We start from the raw sequence: 12695 nt of genomic DNA, 5'->3' as shown, positions 1-12695 counted from the left end.
CCATCCAGGAAGTTTGATGATGAGAGCTTCAGAGTGCATCGTACATTAGACGATATCTGAAGACATGGGTGTCATACCGGGTCATACGCTAGACCGTATAGTGAGTCATCTATTATGCTGTCGACTTCGCTGGGGAGTTAGAGTTTGTTATACGCTGCTGGGGATAAGGGATCAGAATGGACCATACGCCGGACCGTATCTGAATCGCAGAATGATCCGTACGTTAGGCTGTATCTGACGAAGGTAGAATCAGAATCGTACGCTAGATCGTATCTGAGTCGAAGATCCAACTGGGTCGTACGTTAGACCGTATTGGAGTTGTAGAATGAGTTGTCCATTAGGCGGATGGCTTCACTGGGGATGACAGATCAGAATGGATCATACACTAGATCGTATCTGAGTAGCAGAATGAGCCGTCCATTAGGCTGCATCCGGAGAAGTAAAGGTCAGACCGGATCATACACTAGATCGTATCTGAGTAGCAGAAAGAGCCGCCCGTTAGGCTGAATCTGATGATGAAAGGGGTAGTCGTACGCTAGACTACACTTCAGAAATGTACCGTACGCTAGGTAGCATCTGAGGGAATGAACATCCAAGTGGGTCGTACGCTAGACCGTCTCTGAGCAGAATGAGCCGTCCGTTAGGCTGAATCTGATGATGAAAGGGGTAGTCGTACGCTAGACTACACTTCAGAAATGTACCGTACACTAGGTAGCATCTGAGGGAATGAACATCCAAATGGGTCGTACGCTAGACCGTCTCTGAGCAGAATGAGCCGTCCGTTAGGCTGAATCTGATGATGAAAGGGGTAGTCGTACGCTAGACTACACTTCAGAAATGTATCGTACACTAGGTAGCATCTGAGGGGATGAACATTCGAATGGGTCGTACGCTAGACCGTCTTGAAATAGTTGAAGAAACCATACGTTAGGCTGAATCAGAATGAGCCGTACGTTAGGCTATATCTGATGATATTTGTTATATTTGTAGTAAATGTCTGGGATGGGCTTAAAGATGCCACCATTAGGAGGATATCAGAATGCTTGTCAGAATGAATGTTCATATAGACTATATCTGAGGGATGTATTTGAATCTTGACTGTATCAGGAGGATAATTAACCTGAAAAATGAAGTTAGCTTTATGCCATGTCATGATGCATGAGATGTTTTATGCTTATGACAATAAATGCGAACAATGTATGCATGCGTATGCTGTGAAATGATGTAATGAATGAATTATGCGTCTGAAGATTTTGCCAGGGGAAAATAAATCCCCATATCCTGGTTGGAGATATTTGTATTGATGACCCTTTTCTTAGCTGGGGGTATTTGATTTCTGTCTGATGGGAGAAATATTCAACAGAAGCCTGGCTGGGAGTGGAAGAGACGACCGATTTGTCTAGTAATGCCAATTTCTTCTGGGGAATAACTGGCTTTGCTGGGGAATAGAATTAGTAACAGATTCATTGGAAAGCATGGTTAGACCTTCCCCTCGATCCCGAAGTCTTTTAGTAATTGTTATTTCCGTTTTATGCATGGGTTTTGGTAAACATCGATCATATTCAAATGCATATGTCAATTCGAATTAAATCAATGGACGTTTACGCAAACAAAACAGAGAAAGTAAAACAAAAGCATCTTTTTGGGAGCGAAGTTGTATTGATTTTGAAAGAGGGCCTATAAACAGGCAATTTGAGTACAAGGAGACAGAAATCCTAGTAAGAGGAAATTGTCAAGAAAACAAAGAGAAAGCTATGCAGAAAAAGTCCTATTGATTTTAATTCCACTACTGTCGTTATGTCTTCAAGCCTCTCATCTCCTGCTGTCGGATAAAAGCGATTGGCTTGTTCAGTCCCTTTGATTTGGGTGAAGCTGACCGAGAACGGGACATAGTCATACGCTTTAATCCCTAATTTTTGCCTGGACCGCCTTTTCAGGTTTTCAGTCCACCAGGATACCCTTTTTTGCCCAAGCCGCCTTTTCAGGTTTTCGACTTACCGGGTGTACATGCGTAGCATTTTTTTAACTATGTCCGTGTTCACGGGATGCGGGGATTCTTCGTCATCCATTGTAGCAAGTATCATGGCTCCACCAGAGAATACCTTCTTAACTACAAATGGCCCTTCGTATGTGGGAGTCCATTTGCCTCTAGAATCACCTTGTGGTAGAATGATACGCTTTATTACCAAGCCGCCACTTCGGAATTATGGTGTTTTATTTTGAATTGCGTGCAGAGTTCAGTAATCATCTTGTTGTTCAAATTGGAGAGAGCAGGTTTTCCAAATGTATATTTGATAAGATCCATCTTAGAAATCAATAAAGTGGTATGATTCAACATATACTGTCTTAGTCGGCGAGCAGCCCAAGCCAAAGCACAGCAAGCTTTCTCGAGCTGTGAGTATCTTGTTTCACAGTCGGTACCTTTTGCTAAGGCAGTATATTGCATGCTCTTTTCGACCAGACTCGTCATGTTGCCCCAGCACACCCTATTGGATTTTCTAACACGGTCGAATACATGATTAGAGGTCTTCCTTCAACAGGTGGTAGGAGATACTTCTTGATTTTGTCAAAAGCTTCCTGACATTCATCATCTCTTGACTGTTCTCAGTAATTTGAAGATGGGTTTGCAAGTAGCAGTCAAATGGGAGATAAATCGGGCAATGTAATTCAAGTGTCCCAAGAAGCTTCTGACTTCTTTCTTGTTCACTCTAGTACTCAGATCGATAGTTTCAATTGACTCCTCATGCGGTTGTATAGTCTTTTCTTCTTTCAGTCACAGTCTGGCAAGCTATCCAGGTACTTCACAATCTTCCTCACTTCCATCCTCGGCTTGGTAGATCGGATTTTCAAAGTCATAATGAACAGTAGCAGAATTACTATCAATAGGATCCAGAGTGGATATGGATATGCAATTTGTTACGTGAGTGTGTGCAAGAAAACATAGCTTGTTTGAAAAATGACAGGAAAGATAAAGAGCGCAATATTTGAATGCAAAAAGGTCCGTTGATTTATTGAATATGAATGTGCTTATGAAAATGACAAAACCTTTAACCAAATTTGATACATTGGATGAGCAATAACAATTACTCCTGACTAAAGGAAATCGGGATAGTGTCTTCAGCCTTCCAATTATTGAGTCCGTCACCAATTGTTAGGAAAATCCAACTATCCAAGTCACAATCGTTATCAGCATCTTCCACAGCATTGACAGTCTCGTCATGGTTAGACAAAGGGGCAGTGATGTCATTAGGAGTCTCTGGAGGATCAGAGGTAGCCGCCTGTATCTTTCCACTTCGAATGCCGCGTTCAACATGCTCACCTGTTAATATAAGTTCAGTGAAACCTGATGAGGAACTTCTCAATAGATGGCTGTAGAATGGGCCAGTCAGTGTGCTCATGAACATGTCCACTAATTCTCGATCAGTCATGGGGGGTCTGACTCTGCCAGCCAAATCTCTCCATTTTTGAGCATATTCTTTGAAGCTTTCTTTAGATCCCATAGTCATATTCTGCAACTGTAGCCGAGTAGGCGCTAATTCAGAATTATACTGGTAATGCTTGTAGAAAGCTGTCGCTAAATCGGTCCAGGTGCGGATGTCAGAGCTCTTGAGCTGATAGTACCATTCTAACTGTGTGCCAGACAGGCTCTCTTGGAAGAAATGGATCCATAGCTTCCTATCAGCGGTATACGGCTGAATCTTTCTCACATAAGCTCTCAGATGCATTTGAGGACAAGATGCCCCATCGTATATAGTGAAAGTGGGGATCTTGAATTTGCGAGGAATGACCACATCAGAGACCAGACTTAAGCTTTCGAAATCCAGACTGGGCGTCTTTTGACCCTTCATAGCTAGCATGCGTTCTTCCAGCAACTTATACTTATCATCTTTTGGAGAGTACTGTTCATTTTCATAATCTTCATCGTCGTCCTCATGGTTGAAAGGATCAGCATTCTCATCTTCCGAATTATTTTCTGTCTCCTCTCCTTGATCCTTCGGAACTCTAATCTTGACTCCTACAGCCTGTCCTTTAAGCCTTCTTCCTAGGTTAATGTAACTCACAGCTTTCTTGTCTTTCTTCTTCTCGAGCAAGAGAGCCTTCAGTTCCTCCTGCCCCTTGGATAAGTTCAAGATCATCTCCTGGAGTTAAGCATTCTGAGCCTGGATATCCTTGACAATTTGTTCGAGGTCCATTTTTGTGTTTGGAGGAAAACCGTGAGAACATTGATCCCTTAGAATACCTGTTATGCAATGTTATGTTATGCTATGCAATGTATGTTGTGCTATGCAATGTATGAAATGTTTTCAATGTTTAGAGTCCTTGAAATGGTTAGTACAATGCCATGATGTCATGATGTCATGATGTTATGATGTTATGATGTTATGATGTTAAGTGAATAACAAGCACAAGCAAGTCACACAACAATCAGTCCTAGGTTTCAAGGCTTGCATGAGTTCCATAGGTAAGTACCCTCCCCACTGAATTTTGGTTGGTTCAACCTGTCCTAGAATAGTAACCGGGTTCTAGAAGGATCTCAAATCACTGACCTTCCTTTAAGTCCACTTCAGTGCAACACCAAGTGGTTGACCGAAGCTTCCCTAAAGTCCAATCTCAAAGAGTGTAGTATCGAGTCTCAACCAACCCCAGTCGGAACCGAAGTCAGTTATCTCACTACTTTCTAATGGCTAGGATGAGTCAATTAGGGTTCTAAAGGTCTGGTTAATGCTTTGATGACACCACGCGGAAGCCAAATTTTTCCTCAAGTAAACATGAGGAACATCAGGACATCCAAAGCGTCACATTAACCGTAGCCATCATTTTGACCATTCCAGTATACGCCGGATAGTCGCGATGATCTTTTGCTACTTACCTAAGGTACACTAGATCCGGGTGTAGGATCTTTCACTCAAGCATAGAATACCCAAGCAGTCCCTTAAAAGTAAATCAGACAATTTAAATAAGTGATCTTGTTTTTAAGGTAACCTCTCTTATTTTCCCCAGCAGAGTCGCCAGTTCTGTCATACAGTGAACTGACTTTATGTGTTTTTGCTTTGGAAAGCAAATGTCGCGGATAGCAAGAGTCGCCACCGACTTTTCTTTTATCCAATAAGGAAAGGTGGAAAAGAACATGAAAGACCTTAATTAGATTTTGGGTTCGGGAGGTACATTATACAAAGGGAAGGTGTTAGCACCCTTTGTATCCATGGTTATCCATGGGCTCTTAATTGCTTGATCACTTATGTTTGTCTGAAAAAGTGTTTGTGATTTGCTTGAAAATGTTTTGAAAAGAGAGTTTAACTTTGTAATGATTCTTGTATGAATGTATACAAAGTATTTATCTCGTTTAATTTTGAAAGCGGTTTAGAAAAATATAACTTGGCAATGATTCTAGTACGAATGTATACCAAGTGGTGATTTTCTAGTATTTGCAAAGTGTGAGATATGAAAAATGTTTTAGGTTGTGAGTCAGCAATTAAGAGTTATACCCACCCAAGGTCTTTATGGGCATTTCCTATCCTTATGAGGGTAAAACTGTCCTTACTATTGAGAAGTAAGTAGTTTTATCCTTTGGATGTAAAAGGGACATCGTAGGGTCATCAATTGGTCATTGAAGGCAACAGTTGTAAGGATACCTTAGCATTCGAAGGGACAATCATCATTTAACCGTAGGCTACAACGAAGGGTCATCGAGGGACAAAGTCATATATTCGAAGGCAACGTCCGAGGGACTATGACTTATTTTGTAGGGACATGATGATTTAATCAAAGGGTCTGTGCTAAGTGTATCCCCACATTCGCGGGACATGACCATAATACCGTAATATCGTAAGGCAACAGAGAGAGGTCCAAGATCACATATTCAAAGGCAATATTTTACAATTAATTAGGTAGTTGTAATTAGGTAGTCAGGATGAATCTCCACAATGAAATCAATACATTAAAATCAGCTAAGTAATTTAGGGTGGGTCTCCACATTAAGATTAATACATTAAAATCAGTTAAATGATTTAGGGTGAATCTCCACAAGGGTATCCCACAAATAAAGTGGAATACCTACTGAGCTATCTTTTCCGGGGATATGTGAACCTTTACAAAACTCAGCAAACACGTCAGAATACCAAATCAGGGTGCAATCGAGAATTACACCACAAAAGAAATCACAACAGTAATAGGATCAGATAAACAATGCATGGCTATGATAAAACATGTCAGATGGGCAAAAAAAATCAGAACAGAAAAGTCAGCTACTGTCACGTTTGCTCCTGCTTCGCCTAGCGAAGGCTTAGCGAATACTCGTTGCATGCTCGCTTAGCGATGTGCTAGCGAGCGGCTGCGGATTCCGGTTTTGATAACAGTACAATTTCAGCCCATTTTATGCCTTATGGCTTTCATTACAGCAATTACATGGTTAATCATTTAAGGTATTCAGATACATACTAAAAATTCACATGCCAAACTTAAGATATTTTCATAAATTTAATCATAAGGCCATATGCAAATTAAGAACATAAGGCGGTAATAGCAATGCAAACCTGTTTGCAAATTGAATTGCGACCTTGGATTGGCAAATCGGATTGAATTGGGCAGAGGTAACCTTGATGCCGCTGAGTTCCTTCAGGGTTTGCCTCCAGGGTTTGCCGTCTGTGAGAGTTAGGGTTTGCTTGCTAGGGTTCTCCTTTCTCCGTTTTCGTTCTGCTTTTTCCTCTGTTTTTTCGTCCTCCTCTTTCTGACTGAAGCTGTGGTATTTATAATGCTCTTTTTATGACCTAATGGGCTCAGAATGAAGCCCAGAATTTTCTGTTATTCGCAAGCTTCGCTAGGCGAGTGGCGTAGTGAAGAGTTCGCTAGGCGAAGGATTTGCTCGCCTAGCGAGCAAGCCAGTTTAGGCCATTTTCTGGATTTGGCCACCTGTATGATGGGTCTTTGTTCCCTTAAGGTCAATGCCTTGGAAATACATTGGAGTGCCTTGAAAAATGCCTCGTAATATTAACGGGCAAATTTTGGGGTATGACAGAGGCAATGAAACAAAAGAATCATCTTTATGCTTGAAAATACCATTTTTATCTTTGAATATTCCTATGTTTCTCCCAGCTGCCCCAACATGAATTTCACATTTCATCTTCTTCTTTGGTTCCCTTTTCAAGTCAACCCCATAATGTTCCATAATTCTTGTGATCAACCTTGCATAAGGAAGTCCACCCCTAAAGCCTCTTTGATGTTACAAATAATTGATTATGACATATGCCCAATTTACCTTAATCTGATTATTAACCACATAAATAATATGCATCTCAATATCACCAATTTGAGAGTGGTTTGAGTGTTTTGGCATGAGGATATATGCAATGAAGTAGTGTAGCATCTTATCACTAACTGAGAGGTTCTTACATAACAAAATCAATCGGTTTGAAGAAGAGTTACGAGCTCTCTTGTTCATAGTTTCCTGCTCAGTCAAATGCCTAATGTTGGAGTAGTAACTAATTTTCTATAGCCAGTCCACTCAGGAGTAAAACCATGAAAAATTCTCTCACCCTCATATGGAATGTCTAAGCACTTTCCAAAATCTTCCAAGGATAACACGATATATTTTCCCTTAACTTTTAAAGTAAAAATACACCCCCTTGCAATTGACATATTTGCATAAAGCTCTCTAACTAAGTCATGATAAATTGGTCCTAAGTCAGCTACCAAACTATCTAACCCTTGATGATGAAGTAAGGTAGGAAAATCAAAGCTTAAAGGTGGAAAGGATGAAATATTACCATACTTAGGAGGAGTTAGAGGATGAGTTCTGAAGTTGAAGAGCAATCTCCTCTGCTTGAGGGTTGGTTCCATTGTTTCAAAGTCTTGAGGATCTGAAGCTTGATCAGAATTACTTTCGCCAATTTTTGATTTGCCCCTTTCCTTTCTATTTAGAGCCATGGTTGGAGCTTGAGAGGTTGGATGAAGTTAGGTTTTACTAAAGTTTGAAAGTGATTTTCGGAATTGCTTATTGAGAGAATAATATGAATGTTTTGAAAAGTGAAAGTTATTTATGGAAGGATTTGACGAGTGGAGATTTAATGGGATTGTGCTGGTAGATGTTGTAATATGAGTGGGTAATAAAAGATAGTGTTAATGGATTGTTTTACTAAGTAAAGAGTAGGTGGACGAGTGAGATGAATGTTGACCAACATAATAAAAGCTATTCTGAAAAGTGATTTTGGGCCAGTGGTAACCGGTTACAGGGTTTTTTTGTAACTAGTTACGAAAACACACAACATTGAAAAAGTAGGAGAAAATTGAAAAATCAAATTGGTAATCGGTTACATGAATTCTGATAATCGGCTATATGAATTCTGGTAATCGATTACAGGTTGAAATTTTTTTTGAAAAATGCCAAAAACAGTGGCTGGATTTTGCAACGCACACACAATTAATCATAAAAATATCACTCATACATGTAGACATAATAGTTCTAACATATTTATATCATGTAAAAACAACACATAAACATTGTTCAAAGCATCAAAAATGAATAATCATCATGTTTAGCAAGAATAATTCACAAATGGAATTGCGAATTAACATGAAATTTGAGAGATGGCATGTACCTTAATTATTTTAATGATGATTGAAGAATGTCTTTGAAGAATCATACATCAAGTTCATCCAATATGCCTAGTTCCCTTAGAATCTTGTAGAACAATTATTTTGCAAGTGGCTTTATGAAAATATATGTGAGTTGGTTATGTGTTTTAACGAATGTAACTTCAACATCGCCTTTAAGCACATGATCACGAAGGAAATGATGTTGAATGTCGATATGTTTTATTCTTGAGTGTGTGACTGGATTTTTGGTTATGTTTATGGAACTTGTATTATCACACTTTAACGGAATGCATCCAAGGTTCACGCCGTAGTCGGAAAGTTGTTGTTTTAACCAAAGTATATGAGCGCAACAACTTCCTACAACTTATTATGCTTTAGCCATACTAAGAGCCACGCATGCTTGCTTTTTGTAGGATCATGATACGAGAGTGTTTCCAAGAATATGACATGTACCACTGGTGCTTTTCCGATCAGTTTTACAACCTGCATAATCTGAGTCAGAATAACTAATTAAGTCGCATACACTACCTTTAGGATACCGTAAGCCGACGTTTGTCATTCCTTTGAGATACTTCATAATTCTCTTCATGGAGGCAATATGTGATTCCTTTGGATTGGCTTGAAACCGTGCACAAAGACATACACTAAACATTATGTCAGGACGGCTTACCGTCAAATATAATAATGAACCAATCATACCTCGGTATTTTTTTATATCAATTGAAACACCGAATTCATCTTGATCTACATATGTTCTGGATCCCATTGGAGTAACCATTGCTTTGTAGTTGTCCATATCAAATCTTTTCAACAATTCTTTGTAATACTTGGATTGGTTGATGAAGATGTCATTTTTTAATTGCTTAATTTATAGTCCAAGAAAATAATTCATTTTACCCATCATAGACATTTCTAACTCTCCTTGCATCATCAATAAAAAATCTTCACAAAGTTCTTTATTTGTTGAACCGAATATGATATCGTCAACGTAGACTTGAACCAATAAAGTGTGATTTTTAATTTTCTTAATAAACAAAGTATTATCAACTATACCTTTTTCAAATCCACTTTCACATAGAAAGTTGTTAAGTTTATCATATCATGCTCTTGGTGCTTGCTTTAAGCAATAAAGAGTATTTTTCAACTTGAAGACATGTGAAGGATTCTTCAAGTCTTCAAAACTGGGAGGTTGTTTGACATAGACTTCCTCATTGATGTATCCATCTAAGAAGGTGCTTTTGACGTCCATTTGGAATAACTGAAAATTTAATGAACAAGCATAAGCAAGTAATAAACTAATAGCTTCTAACCTTGCAACCGGAGTAAATGTTTCTTCAAAGTTGATTCCTTCTTCTTAATTGTAACCTTTAGCCACCAACCTTGATTTGTTTCAAACAATTATATCATTCTCGTCAAGTTTGTTCTTAAACACTCATTTGGTACATGTGATGTGTTTACCACTTGTCTTAGGAACAAGTTACCAAACTTGATTTCTCTCGAATTTAATTAATTCTTATTGCATGGCAAGTATCCATTGGTCATCTTCTAAGGCTTCATCAATTTTGGAAGGTTCTACTTGAGAAACAAATGCCATATTCAAGCAAGCATCCTTGAGATTTAGTCTTTTTGTTACACCTTGACTTATATCATAAATAACTTTGTCAATTGGATGATCACGATGGGTTAGCCATTCTTTAGGTAGATCACTATGATTTATCTCTTGTTGAATTTGTTCCCCTTTATGTTCTGATTGATCATCATTGTTAACTTTGGAAGCATCTTCCATAAGAACTTCTAAAATATCATCATCATCATCATCACAAACAACAATATCCTCTTTATAGGGGTTAGATTCATCAAAGGAAACATGCATTGATTCTTCGATAGTTAAATTTATTATATTATAAATTTTATATGCTTTACTAGTAAGAGAATAGCCAAGAAAAATACCTTCTTCGGACTCCTCGTCAAACTTATCGAGATTGTCTTTGTCATTGTTTAGGATAAAGCACTTGCATTAAAATATTTGAAAGTGAGAAATGTTTGGCTTTCTTCCCTTGAAGAGTTCATATGGAGTCTTTTTCAAAATTGGTCTTATAATAACTCGATTACTTACATAGCATGTTGTGTTTACCGCATCCGCACAAAAATATTTTGGTAGATTTGAATCACTAAGCATCATTCTTGCAAGTTCTATTAGAGACTGATTCTTTTCCTCCACCACTCCATTTTGTTGTGGAGTCTTTGGTGCTGAAAAATTGTGAAAGATTTCATGTTCTTCACAAACCTCTTCAAAAGGTGCATTTTGGAACTCTCTACCAAGATCGCTTCTTATGGAGACAATTTTTAGATATTTTTCATTTTGAATTTGCTTTGCATACTTCTTTAATGCCTTGAATGCATCACTTTTCTACACTAAAAATAATGTCCAAGAGTATCTAGAAAAATCATCAATAATAACTAAAGCATATACATTACCTCTGAAGCTTCTTGTTCTTGATGGACCAAACAAGTCCATATGCAACAATTGTAGTGACCTTGAAGTAGAACCACATTCTTAGGTTTGAAAGTTGATTTGGTTTGTTTTCCCTTTTGACAAGTGTCACATAATTTATATTTGACAGACTTTATCTTAGGTAAACCAATGACAAGATCATGCTTGACTAGTTTGTTTAAATGTTCCATATGAATATGAGCAACTCTTTTATACCATAGTTCATTAGTCATTGTTGTTTACCATGATACATTTTACTTTCAAAGATAAATAATCTAAGGAAATCATGAAAATATTATTAAATCTTTTTCCTTTGAGTTTTACCTCATGAGTGGCTTCATCTTCAATTAAGCATTCATCCTTGGTGAACTTGATCTTGAAACCTTTGTCACAAAGTTGGCTTATACTTAGAAGATTGTGTTTTAGTCCTTCAACATAAAGAACATATTCAATGGATGTGAAGGTGGTGTTCCAACTTTGCCTATGCCAAGAATTTTTCCTTTATTGTTGTCTCCATAAGTGACATATCCTTTGGCCTTAAGCACTAGATTTGAAAATTTGTTGATATCTCTTGTGATATACTTAGAACAACCACTATCGAGATACCATAGATTTGTAGATGTTTTCAAGCATACATACAAAACAAATTAGGTTTTGTTAGGTACCCAAATTGTCTTAGATCCTTCATAATTAGTTCCTTTCTTGACCCACACATAATGCTCACTTCCCACACTAAAATTCCTTACATAGCCAGTATTAGGTGTGTGACCACTTATACACAATAGAAACAAGTAGGAACAAAATTACTTCTATATCTAGGAACATAAGATTTCTTCTTGACAAATCTTTTCCTTTTAGGATAATGATGAACATTATTTGCTTTGTTCACTTTTTATTTATTGGACTGATCACTAGCCTTAACAAAGACGATTTTATTAGAACTTGGTTTATTAAATTTAGAATAACCAAGTCCACTTTTATCATTTGAATATCTTTGTTGACTAAGGACACCATCCAATCCAATTTGTCATTTCTCATATCTTTCAAGAACTCTTTCAATTGGATAATTTGGAAAGAAAGTGATTCACACTATTTGCATACAAAATTTTGTTTCTGTTCTTTAACAAAGTTTTTTTTTCAATTTCAAAATCTTTTTCCATTGTGTCAATATTTTCTTCACGAATCAAATTTGTTTCTTTTGATTAGACACCGTTTTATACAGAATTTTGCGTTCATTGATAAGTTCATCTATTGCACCTTGTGCATCATTATGATAAATGGAAAATCATTATTAACCTCTTCAGCTTCATCATCGAAAAGGTGTGAAGCCATCAAAGCAAGATTTTCACATTCGTTACTTTTCGAGTCGGATGATGAACTTATTTCATTATCTTCCCATGCAATGTGGGCTCTTTTAGATTTTCTCTCTTTTCTGCTTTTGAAGTCGCTCTTCTTGGTGAGTTTTGGACAATCAGTCTTTATGTGTTCTTGATTTCCACATTCATAGAAAGTGGCAATTGGTGTTGAAGTGGAAGCATCATTTTTCCTGAAACATTTCTTTCTTTTTGGATAATTCATTGATTTTTCATTATTACCAAAAAACTTACCA

Source organism: Lathyrus oleraceus, chromosome 1, assembly GCF_024323335.1.
Source record: "Lathyrus oleraceus cultivar Zhongwan6 chromosome 1, CAAS_Psat_ZW6_1.0, whole genome shotgun sequence".
Lineage (NCBI taxonomy): Eukaryota > Viridiplantae > Streptophyta > Magnoliopsida > Fabales > Fabaceae > Lathyrus > Lathyrus oleraceus.
The sequence above is the reverse complement of the archived record's forward strand: the minus strand, read 5'-3'. Positions refer to the sequence as shown.